The following is a 13367-nucleotide window of genomic DNA, read 5'->3' on the forward strand; positions in this document are numbered from 1 at the left end:
TGATGAGTGCGCGAGTGAATGTCTTTTTGGAATGTGTGGGTAAGTAAGTACGTAATTTATTGACTGTTTGATTATTTAAAATCTTTCCAGTAAAACCAACTAAAATCCCCATCGCCTTCCTTTCCTCTCCCCTCCTACAAACCCTCCGGCTGCTAGGCTGCTTGGTCCCATAAATTAAGATGTTGACCTTTTTATTGGGGGATCCCTTTTTGCCATTGAGCACGGGGTTAATTTCATGATGCACAAGCGTTTCATTTAAACCCGTAAAAAATGTCTGTGTGTCTCTTCTTTGCCTTTGAGCAAATGATTACCACTTCCTAGCAGCCTATTAGAAGTTCTATGAATTCTGAGAGCCTGTGATTGGGCACAACATTTCTGTAAGGTGATGCATTGATGGTCACCTTGCTGATTTATGGGTGCTCTGCTCTGGTTCATGGTCTTCCGGGATGGCTGCAAGTTTTTTGATTTTAAAGATCTGGGGTAAGGTGCTACTGCCTCATGCCAAGTAGTTGTAATGTTAGCAAAACTGACTCTTATAAGGGACTTACGGGCGTAGATAAGGAGGTATGCACTTTCTGCATCTATATGCCAGGATGCTGCTTCTGGTGGGGGAATCCATGTGAGCATTTTCGCAGATGGTCTGCCAGACGACTAGGCTCTTATTTTGTTTCAGTTTCTTGCCTTCCTTTGACTCGGGTAGCCATAGCAGGGCCTCTAGTGCCTGTCTGATGAGTGTGTAAACTTCACCACTCTTGCGAGGATGCAGGTTTTTGTTTCTATGAAATCCTAGTCAGCAGCCTCCTTGCAGGACCTTGTGCCATTGACTATGAAAATGGGGCAAAGCAACTGTTGTCATTTGCTGGCCAATTTGGGGCAGCAACATAATAGATGAAGCCAGGATTCCCTTTGATAGTTACTTAAACGACAAGAAACTGCTCCGTCTTTTCGAGGCCATGTTGAGTTGAATGTTGAGTTGAATTCTGAGAGTTTGAGGGCAATGAGCTTCATGAAAAGAATTTTCCTGCGAGCTTGGGTGGATAGTGCTTCCCATAGGTACTGCTGGGCTTTCCCCGGAGTGTAGGACACATCTATTACCATTGTGTTGGTGTTATAGCGGAGTAAGGCCTGAGGCTTTTCATTGGAGTTGGAGCGGACCTGCCTCTTTACGGAGTTTGACCAGGCAGTTTGCGAGACGTCAAGTAGGGGCAAACGTTCTGTTTCGATTTTGAAGGTCCCTATTTCTTGGCCCAGCCTGATGTGCCAGGGGTGTCCGCTTACCTAAAGATTGTTTCCAAAATATATTTTAGGGTGTTGTCGAAGGCTTTGAGGACCATGATGTAGTACTTGACTAAGTCCTGTTGAAGTACCAATTCTGGTCTGCAGAGCCCTAATTCGAGTCTTAGCCTGGTATTGCTTGCTTGTCTGGGAGCCTGCAGCACTGTCTTGTATGCTTTCACCTGAGCTGCTGCTAAAAGTTTGTCTAAAGCTCCTGGGAAGGCCAAGTGACCGTAGTTAATGGCAGGTATTAGTTTTGCCTTGAGGACCGTCAGCATAGGCTCTGCTGTATGGCTTGTCAGACGTTGGCTTAAGCACCTCAGTGAGAGTATTACGCAGTTGAATTTGGCATTTAGATGTTTTATGTGTGTCGCCGGAGTGACCCTCTCAGCCAACTCTGAAGATAATTGTAGGCTGCTGTTGTCCCTAATTGATGGTCTACTAGTTTCCAAGTAGTTTGCTTTTTGTGGGGATATTTGCTGAATACTGTTATCTTTGTTTTGCTCTGATTAACTATTGTTGTATTCTGCTTTAGGCGTCTGTATATAGGTTTTCCTGATACATGTCCTTATATAAGTACAATTTGCATTGCCCTTATATAGGTATAAGATCCCAGTCCTTCTTTAGGCATTAGCCATGCTATTGTTATTGTTATTCGGTATTTATAAAGTGCAAACTGACGCTCCGAAAGGAGCATCCTGGTGCTAAAGAGCGAGGAAGTCAATGGAGGAGGGAACTAGATGGCGGCCAATACATATGCATCTGACAAGTTGAATAGCCAAGTTTTAAGTTGTTTTTGAAAAGGGGCTTCTTGATCTAATAGTCTTAGCTCCTTTGGCATAGCATTCCATGCCCTGGAAGCCAGGAGACTGAGAGTGTTTCCACCTTTGGTTTTATAGTGAAAGGTGGGAGTATTGATTAAGTTACAGCCTGCTGATCTCAAAACTCTGGTGGGATTTTAACACGTATATCTTTTTGAGAGATATTTAGGGCCAACGTTGTTTAGTGCTCTGAAGGAGGTCAATAAGATTTTAAAGAGAATCCTTTTATGGAGAGGGAGCCAATGCAATGTCCTGTGGGCCGCAGATGCTGAGGATTTTCTGGGCAGTTTTAATACCAGTCGTGCAGCTGCGCGTTGAACGCTTTGTAGTTTTTTTAGCGTCTGCTTTTTTATCCCTGCCATCAGGCCATTGCAATAATCGAGGCGGGAAAGTATGAGGGCAACCGCCACAGATTTTCTTGGTTCGGTGGGGAGAAAGTCAAAGAATTTCTTCAATGATTTTATGATGTTAAAACAACTTCCTGCTACACTCCTAAAATGGTGGTCGAAGGACAATGACGAGTCGATGAGAATGCCCAGATTTCTAGGCTATCCATGCTATCCAAATACAGGCATGGTCACCTACATCCGTCCACCAAAACATCACAATGAGTTATTAGAAACCAGCCCTTAAGCCATTGGGAGTTTCCCCAGCCTAGGACTATTGATTTCTCCAAGAACTCATTTATTATGCATGAACCGCTATACCCTAAGGATTCATTCATGACGTCTTCCTCTGCCCAACTTTACGTCAATGCTAACATTCCTAAGCGCCTTCCAGGTATAAATATACCTTTCCTTACCATGGCAAACCACAGCACGGCTCAATTTGGGTGCACTCGCCACTGCAAGTAAGGAGGAGACCTTGACTTAGAGGAGTCCGTGTCCCGGCCTGACTCACTGACAAGACGCTGTCATCCCTGCTCGCAGAGAAATCCAGCTTTCAGTGTTCTGACTCCCTTTGCGGGGTGTTAGAAATCGAGACCCGGAAAGAGATTCCAACCTCTCTTATTCTCAAGGTATGGAGGTGACTAGAACCTAGAGGGACTCTTGGCATACCAAACTATAGCATACCATAAAATGGAATACAGCACCTACTTCTTACCTTGTACTACACTTAGGTTAGGTACACTGGGGTAGAACTAGTTAGAGAATGCATTGTATGAGTACTCGCATTTTAGCCTGTGTTATTTATTGTATATGTATATGAATATGTGTCATAGCTAAAAGACAATTCTTTTGCAGTATTATTTCTTTCTACTGCTCACGCTGTACATAATATATCTTGCATACTGTCTTATGATTGTAACAGCACATACCTCTTACATGAGAAATAAGACTGTTCAATAAATCCTTTTTATTGAAACGCCTGTCTATTTTTTCAGTGTAACTCTACAGAAACTAAGCATGCATGATTAGCAGAGTGAAACTGTTATCTATTGTTTCCACGATTCTGGGAGTGTTCCGATTCTAAAGGAAACAAAGTTGTCACGTTTATGGGGTTGCCAGAAACTACTCGCTTCTTGTTTGCAAGGAGTTTCTAGTGGCCTCTGAGTTAGCTGGCGCACAAAGTAGTTAAGTTTAATATACTTGATAGGGGCATACTGACCTCAGTCCTATGCTAAAACTTTTGTGTTTATTATTCCAATGCACAGAGCCTAATAGGGAAATAGGAACTACAATACACTAACAGGCATTTTTCCTTATTGTACTTTTAAGGCTCTTTGGAGGCCCACCCTGGTGTGTTCCAAATTCCAATACTATCGAATCATCAACATATTCGAGGATTGCGAGTCTCGCCTTGCTTAGTCTCGGGGGCACTAAACTGGCTTCATTTAGGGCATCCCCATGTCTGCAGGGTAAAGACAGAATAGTAGAGGGGCTAGGATGCATCCCTGCTTCAGTCCGTTGTTGGTTTCGACTCTTGATGATAAGGCTGTGGGGCTTATTTTGACCGGGACCCAAGTCCCTTTATAGAGAGCTATATTTGCTTTTAGAAGCTTCGGTAGGATCCCCAAGGCTGTCAATTTCCCCCAAGGTCTGCCTCTATCAACTCTATCAAAGGATGTGCCGTCGTCTATGAAGCAGGAGAACAGCAGCAGATGCATGTCTTTTGTTTAGAGAGGTAGGCCTCAGGGGAGATGATTCTGTGCTGGAATTATTTTTTTGCGTTATTTTTCCCCTAGTTTCTGCCATAAATCATCTGACAGGGCTTCCCAGTGTCCTGTTACCCTCGATAGGGAGCCCTTTATTGGTCGTGCTCCCCACGTTGTTGCCCACTCCTGCAATTTGAGGCCGAGATTGGGGGTATTCTTTTGAGATCTTTGAAGCACTCTTCTCCCTTGGGTTCACCAATTACTTTCTAGCCATAGCCAGATGAAAGGTTGCGCAAAGAGGCCTATGGTCATTTTTCCCTCTATCGTCAATCGTGAAACCTCTCAGCTTATTGCCCAACTTCTCATTAGTTAGGATATAGTCAATTGCAGATATGTACCTAAAGGTCGGTTTAGGGCACCACAGGGGGAAGGGTATTTTGTGTGTCATGAGTCTAGAGTAGTTTGAGATTTTTAAGAAGAGAGAGCAAAAGGCCAGCCTTCTACCCATTGCTAAGCGCACCTAGTGCCCAATCCAAGCCTCTCATATTAAAATCTGCATCTGTGCTGGATTGATATAACAGTTTATTAGCAGCAGGCGAAACGGCTGGCGACTCGCACTGAGCCCCTCAATTATCATGGTTTGCAGGTCTGAAGAATTTACTCTTATTTCTTTGGTTTTGAGTTTCCGGGCATGGCTTAAGAAAACCGACAGTCCACCTGAAGCCTGTCCGAAGATGTTATTTTTCGTGGCAGCTGTATGATGTATGTGAAAGCCAGCTAACGGAGTTGTTGTCATTACCCAGGTTTCTTGAAAGCAAAGAATCTCCCCTTTTGCAAGGTAGTCCAGTGCTTCTTTGTTACTGATGCTTTTGCTTAGCCCTACAATTTCCAATGAGATAAGGGCTAGTCATTGGTGGTGGTTAATAATTAGTGGTTGATGGTGATCAGCCTGCTCCCCCGTTTCCTTCCTATGCTGCCAATGTTTTGTCTATAGTTAGGAATGCTGCTGCCAGAATTCCTCTGTTGAGGCTGATGTAAGTAAGTAAGTATTTTTATTTTTGTAGATTATATTTAAAAGCATTGCAATTTTAAACCATACAAAATATTGAATAAAAAGTCTTGTTAAGGAAAGCATTATGGGTTAAAAACAATCATAGCTAACATTTCATTACAGTGCAGGAACCATAGTCTAAAATGAAAGGTCCATCAAGTGCTCTGTCAGAAAGGATTTTTAAGAGATAATGGAAAGTAAGCGCACAGTTCAGCTGAGGGGTGGCAACATCTTTGCTGCAAGATTCCCTGCCACACAGCTGCAATTTTTCATCTGGAATTACTGAGTTGACGTTAATAGTTTGTTTTCACAGAAGGAACTTAGCGGCCCTGCAATGGAGCTGAATTGGTTTGCTGTTCAATGATGTCAGCACTGCGGTGTAGCATGATCTTATCTTGAGGGCCGTAAAGATGGGGCAGAGTAGTTTCTGTCTTGAATGGTTTACAGCAGGACAGAGGCACAGGACATGTAGTAAACTTTCATCAAATTGACTGCAGATCCGGCAAAGAGAGTTCAGTTATCTTTTGTTCCCAGTGAGGCACCTGATCTATTGAAGGAAAGGCTCTCATTTGTATTAATAAATAACAAGGCTGTATGGTGTGAGAAATGTGACTTGTAATATATGGTTGAGGCACCCAGGTGCTATAAGATTGTAAGACTGACCAGCTGTGGGGCATATTCTCAAGAACCTGTGATAACCATCGCAAAAATTACTAAATGCAACGCAACTCCCTAAAGCGAAAAAAATATGCTGTTTTAACCAAGCATTCTCAACACTGCAGTACCATGCAATAGTTTCCATACAACGTGTCAAATGTCCGTGTTCAAATCAATGCCACACCGCAAAAATGCAAAACGCAAATGCAAAAAATCTTGTGATGAGGCCAATCGCGGTACAAAAAGCAGCGAAAACCAGCGACAGGCCTGCAAATCCCATGCGTCTGGCGGGAAAATGCACCATAAAAAATACAGATACAACACACCAGAAACAATCCAAAGCATGTAGCAACATGGATGCACCCTGACCGGGTGCAGAGGCCAACACGAACCCCACAACCCCCACATACCTCCAGCAGGGAACAACGGGGACTGCCAAGGAGAATAGGGAGAGGAAGACGGGTGCAGTCTGCAGCAAAACCAGATCAGCGTCGCGGAGGTAACCAATCGAGGAGGCCAAGAGGCACTGGCATGATGTGACAACCTAAAGCAGGCACACACCCACTGCCAACAGGAAGGCTGCAACGGCGACAGGAGGTGGGAGTCCTGCACCACAGGAGGAGCTGGAGGAAACCGAGCCCACAGTCATCAGTGTGGAGACGCTGCAAGGAGTAGGGAGTACGGACACAGCTCGAGAGAACCGGACACAATAGCAACAGGGAAGTAACAAACAGGGACTGGGGGCACGGGGGGAGAGGGGCACAATGGCACACATGCACAATGAGATGTAGCACACTGCACACCAACAATTACCCTGGATCATGTTCCTGATCCCCGTGGCACACTGCAGCACAGACACATAGCAAGAACAGTACACCCACATTGACGACAATGTGGTACAATCTGCAAACCCGACACTGCAGAACAGAGGACACAACTGTCTCCACAAATGCACAATAACATGCCTACTACATCTGACAGAGCTGGAAACTGTGAAATGAAAATGTACTGGGTAGATTACTTCAAACCCCAATCTACCGAGACTTCACAGTATAAGGATGCGGATGTAATCCCAGAGGTATATCCTATTGGGAATTTATTTACCCTCAAAGAAACCGAAGATGCTTTATGCACTGTTCCCGGGGGAAGGGCCCCGGGCCTAGATGGCGTACCAGCCGATGTTTTTATTAATGACAAAGCGAGGTGGGCTAAATATATACTCCTTTTGGGAAATGCTATTGCGAAGGGATCTGCTGTCCCGGAACTATGGAAGGGAGCAATTATTATTCCCATATATAAAAAAGGGGATCGATCTCTTCCAGCCAACTACAGGCTGATAAACTTGATTGCTACTGTTCAAAAAGTGGTAGGGAGGATGGTGGTCAACAAACTGATGGACTGGGTCGACAAGAACAATGCTCTATCCCCTTACCAGGCTAGTTTTCGGCGTGCCACCAGCACAGTTGACCAGGTGTTTCGTTTTGTTTTGTTACAGTGGGGGATGGTGGTGCTTGGCGAAGGCAGCCTGTATGTTGCTTTAGTTGACTTGCGGGCTGCCTTCGACCTGGTCCCAAGGAGAAAACTCTGGGCAGTTCTGAGTGAAATGGGTCTCCCAATAGAGCTACTCACCCTGATAATGAGGTTGCACGAGTGTAATTTTGCCAAAATTCAATGGGGTATGCATGGCGAATCCTCTATTGACTTCCCGGTTGAACGCGGAGTGCGTCAGGGGTGCGCAATGGCTCCCCTGCTTTTCTCTCTATTCATAAATGGGATAGTGGCTCGAACGCTGGATGCCAGTATAGATGCGCCTTCGTTGGCGGGCCTCAGGGTTCCAATCCTGATGTTCGCCGACGATACGCTAATTCTATCTAAAACTCCTGGCGGTCTGCAGCGAGCTCTGAATATCTTTGACACTTTTTGCGGAGAGCACGGTCTGGAATTCAACGTGGGAAAGACTAAGTTGATGGCATTTGCGACAAAACGTACACCTAGGCCTAAAATACTTTTGAACAACTGCCTGCTAGAGGTGGTAACTGTATTCACTTACCTTGGGATACAGATAGCAAACGACTCGAGATGGTCCCAACACATTGAAATGGCGGTCTTGAGGCATCAACAGATCTCGGGGGCACTTCGGGTAGAACACATAAAATCCCAGTCCAAACCAATAAAACCTGCCCTGGCTGTATATGATGCTAAAGCTCTTGGGTCTGCCCTTTATGGGGCAGAGCTGTGGGGTTTTGGGAAGCTCCTCCCCTTGCAGACATCTGAGAACAGGTTTTTAAGGGGTATCACTGGAATTACGCAGAGCACCCCAATGGTTCCCCTTGGCATTGATCTGGGGAGAAGAAAAGTGAGTGACCTGGCAGGGTTGCGCCCGATTCTCTACTGGAGATGCCTCTGGACTACCCCGGAGATTCGGCATTATGCGGAGGGGTTTTTAGCCATAATAAATGCTGATACCTTCCACAAGATAGCTTGGCTAAAAAATCTTAGGTCTGCTCTGGGCGACCTCGGTCTTACGAACCTATGGGACAACCCTACCGGGGCACCCTTTCCAAGTAAAAAAGAAATCAAAGACCTATATTGGGATAGGGTTGCTGAAAGAGTCTGGAACAAAACCAAATCCGATGATGGGGCGTTTTGTGGTAGTTAAGCTGTATCCAGTATTAGAATCTTACTGGGATAGCATAACTAACCCTGGGGATAGGAAGCTTCTTTTCCAGTTAAGATCGGGTGCTCTTCCGTTGAGATCGCTAACAGGCAGGTGGAGGAATTCCTCCATCTTAAGCTGTCCAGCTTGTGGTACATCAAACGAAAATATAGGCCACTTCCTATTCTCCTGTAAAGCCTATGCCACCCCGAGAAAAGTCTGGTTAGTCCCTGTTTGTAAACATTTAGGGACATCCAGGGGTATGGAGGCCCTATGAATACTCTGCACTTCCACCCACTTGCCTGTAGTTTTAGCAACAGCTAAGTACCTGGGGTGGGCATGGTCTATAAGACGGAGGGCCCTCCTTCTCTAGAGTATACATGTTGTGGCATTCAATTTTGGCATTTGTGCAATTGTGTATAAAAGTTATTGTGCTCCCCTTCTTTAATCAACTGCTTATGTTTGTACAAATTTTACTTAGAAACTGTATTTTTATAAGGTAATATTTTTAATACTGTATTTTAAATGCATGTTCATGCTTTTATGAGATCAAACCTCGAATAAAGCTTTTTTTTTAAAAAAAAAAATGTACGCGTACGACCTCACCTCCGTTATGTAGTCCAAATGCACACAGGCCCACAGCAATATTCAGCGCCCCCAAACAGTCACAATGTACATTGTCATACAGTCTGCATTTAAACAAGAACAATACACCAACATACATGTCAACACAATGTCAACATGCATCTCCACTTCACATTGCAGAGGGGCACACAGCACCTCCAGCAGAGCACAGAACACAACACATCTGTGTTGCTGGAGAGGACCACCTCACCTACGACACAGACGCCCTAATAGACATCCCATGCAACCAACCACCAGGACCCGGGCTGCCAAACTACGTAGAGGAGACCACAGACCCTACAACAGACCACATAGCAGGAAGCACCCCCAAGCACAGCTGGCGCACAACACTTCACCCACCCAAACATGGCACCCTTATGCCAGGTGTCAGCACACCAAAAGGAGGTGGCCGAACAGGTGTGGGTGGGGTCCGAACCCATGGAAGGCGACCTAGATCACATATGTTGGTGTCTATTATCCTTCAGGGCCCACCTACACCCCACAAATAAGACCTACACTGCCATAGAGACACATGCAGATGCACATTCACAGTACAGAACCACGCCCAGGGGCACGAAAATAGCTGTAACACACCCATGTTGGCTCTGCATACGAAGGGCCAGGCCACTCCCCTTACTAACTGAGTGGGTGACGACAAAGCTACATGTCCAACATACAAACCCCTGCCTGCGGTGACATGTCTGCACCCACTGTACACAGCACAGTGTAATGTTGTAGGGCCCAGGGCCCTCTTGCACACAACAAGACCACAGGGACACACGCAGATATTATGTTGAACTGGCCGCGGGCAAGTGTGCCCGGCCCCTTTATTGGCAGTGCCACATGCACAGTCACGCCTGTGCTGGATGTGTATGGGGAGAGTGTAAGCCAGCCCGCATAGAGTGGTTGGTGCTGGCAACAACTTGAACAGTGAACACATTAAGACAGAAACAGAAAACACCAGCATAAAAGGGCCAACTGCTGAGCAACATGAATGTAGCCGTAGCAAGTACAGAAGTCACACAATATGCAAACAGAAGTGTGCGTAAGTTGCAGTGCACTTGGCACCTGAAGAGCTGAGCAGGAGATCAGGCCGATGATAGCATCCAGGACAGGTGCGAGCAACTCCGTCAGTCTGCCAGTACTTCTGTTTTGACTCTGGCCGATAGCGGTCGGAGGTGGTCCTGGCGATGGTGGCGTGTGCCTCCTGCGGTGATGCAACATCCGGGCCGGTCAGGACTCGATTTGATGTGTGAGCCCTGGTGGGCCACAGTTGAGGCCGGGGGCAGTGGACCGCACAGGGCCACAGACACATGGCGTTGATGACCCCAAGGCCATCGCCTCAGAGGCCATCCAATATCTCAGAAGAAGGGGTCCCGGACCTGACCGGCACAGAGTTAGTGGCCCCGGATGCAATGCAGCTGGCACAGGCACCCTGCCACAGGATGGTGACTTGCAGTGCACTGAGGTAGGGCCAGGCCGACTGGGCGGGTCCTGATCTATGTCGAAGGTGAATGTGGTGGAGGGTTGTGGAGGACAGTGGGAGAGATCCTCTAGGGCAAGATGAGGAAGCTTTGATCTTATTCAAAAGCAGCAAATGGAGGATTGGAAGGCAACAGCCTCATTGCAAGGATCAATTCGGTATCAGCTACAAGAGGATGAAACTACCCCCTAGTCCATAGACTCAGACGCCACCAATGTACGACCTGTGAGTCTCCATGAATGTCGGGAACAGACTTAGTGGCACCGGGGCTGAGAGGGGATGCAGTCTGAGATGATGTTGGTGCACTGATATGAACTCCACCATTGCTAAATCAAGACTCTGTGACCTACTGGACTGCAGTGTAGGCTGGAGGCAGCAGTCAGCAGTGGACCACAGCCATGTGTCTTTGGCTCGCAATACACAAAGTTAGTGACACCAGGGCAATTGCTGTTAGTGTTCAATCACCTCCATAATAATGATCCTTTTGTGCTCCTGACTGCAACGCGTCATCCTCTTATACCTGTACATGCCTGCAATATGTAAGTGTCTGGTGTGGTTGTGATGCTATACATAGACATGGTGTCACCACATCGAAGTGAGTATAGTGATTTAAAGTCTGCATTGCCATGTGTACCCGGCCATTGCATAATCAAGACTCAGTTCCAAATGTGGGACCTACTCGAGCTTAGTGTGGCCCTGGAGCAGAAGTCCGCATGGGTCCACATACAAGTGTGGTTGTACTGATATGCACAGACTTGGTGGCACCACATCGAAGGGAGTATAGTGACTTCAACTCAGCCATACACATCGTCCTCAAGCATAGTGTAATAAAGACTCAGTTCCAAATGTGTGACCTACTAGTACACTGTGTATGTGGTAGAGTATGTCAACGAGAAAGGAGTACTGCAGGCCTTGCTTGCGGAGGACGTGATGTTCGTAGCAGATTGCCAGGGTCGCGGACCTTGGGCCTGGAGCATGCACCGGTACGTGGTGGGCCCTCTTAGACACATGCCGGTGTTGGCAGGTGGGCATTGAGTCCTTTGGTGCACAGGTGCGCATACGACTGGTTTGAGGACCAGTGTCCTGGGATGCAGAAGGCGTAAAGGATCACTGGCAAGTCCGCTCACGGTAACAGCCTCATAGCTGGGTGAGAGGCGCCACCCTGGCAGAGATGTTGGGCATTCCGGAAGAGGACCACGCCCAGAGTTACGTGCCTTTTATTCACTCCCCTGCGGTGGCCTAGCGTACGCCGGGCCAGCCCACTCTGCTCACGCATACGGGGGGGACATAACAAGCTAAATTTCTGCATTCCTTCCCAATGGCCGGGGTGACATGGTTGAGTCCACTGTCCACTACACTCTATACACCAAAGGTGTGTGTCGACATTGATATGTGTGTGGTCTGCATACTGCAGTGTGGCCTTCACATCCACTCCACACTCGGCATTGTGTACATTCTCATTCCTGGTTCACTTGCATCCTTCGCACATGCCTGGTTTTCACCTCTCCCCACAATCTGCTATTTTGTGCCTGAGGTGCCATGCTATTGATGGCTTGTGTACATGGCTAGCCCAGGTTGCCACAGTAACGCCTTTTCTGCATCTCATTAGTGATAGTTGCAGGGGCCATCTGTGGGGATGTTTTTTGCGGCTACTATAGCAGGTAAACTGGAGCTATGGGCTGTTAGCACCAGGTTGTGAATGGGGAGATACATTTATTGCGACTTTGGCCGCGACAAAGTGCCGTTACCTTAGGAATAGCTCCTTGAGAATATGCCCCTGTGTATATTGCCTGCCAATTCTGCTTTATCTGTCAACCTCGATTTTAGTTTGGCAGCTTTGTTAGTGATTTGTTTGAATGCTGCATGGCTAATATTTCGCTCCCAGGCCTCATGTAAATTGAGGGATGTCAAAGTTTGGCAGAGCACTGTTGGCCAGCTATTTTTGAATGTGTGCTGGCTTTCCATTTCGGACCAACACAAAGTGGCAAACGACTCAGGTGGGATGGCTCTCAACTTCCAGCACAATTTGGGTAGGGCAGCCATTGTCACCAGGAGCTGGTGCAGGAGCCTAAATTTGAGGCGCACTTGAGCTTGGCAGGCGTGTCAATATGTGGTAGATGCTTTGAAACAAGACGGACTGTAGAATGTTAAGAGCCATTATGTCTTTGTCCTTAAGGAGTTCTGAGCCATAGGTCAATGATGGTAAAAATTTGGCTCCAATGATTTTCAGTAAATATGACTGAGACAAACTCCCCAAATTTTTATTTTTTAAGTTAAGGGCAAAGAACAGTTTACTTGCTAAGGCCCTTTGTGTAACAAAATACTTTTTGAAGTTTAATCTTGAGTCCAGTTCCACCCCTAGTTATTTTTAGGTGCTAACCTGGTTGATATTATTTCCTGCAACTTTCCATTGAATTTTAAAATGTTTCTCTCTCTTCTTTGGCAAGAAGTAGATGACTTTGCTTTGCTATAGTTTAGCTTCAGGCCTAAAGATTCAGTTATACTGTGCAGGGTGGATATTTAGTGCTGGAGGCCAATGGAAGTCTGGCTGCATAAGACAATGTCATCTGCGTGTTGTAAACTACGCACTGGCCTTTGTGCGAGTTTTGGTGGATCGCTCGAGACTTCTGATAGATGGTTTTCCAGGTCTGCTGTGTAAATATTAAAAAGGCAAGGGGCGAGGACACATCCCTGTGTGAGACCAA

Source organism: Lissotriton vulgaris, chromosome 6 (genome assembly GCF_964263255.1).
Source record: "Lissotriton vulgaris chromosome 6, aLisVul1.2, whole genome shotgun sequence".
NCBI classification, from domain to species: Eukaryota; Metazoa; Chordata; class Amphibia; order Caudata; family Salamandridae; genus Lissotriton; species Lissotriton vulgaris.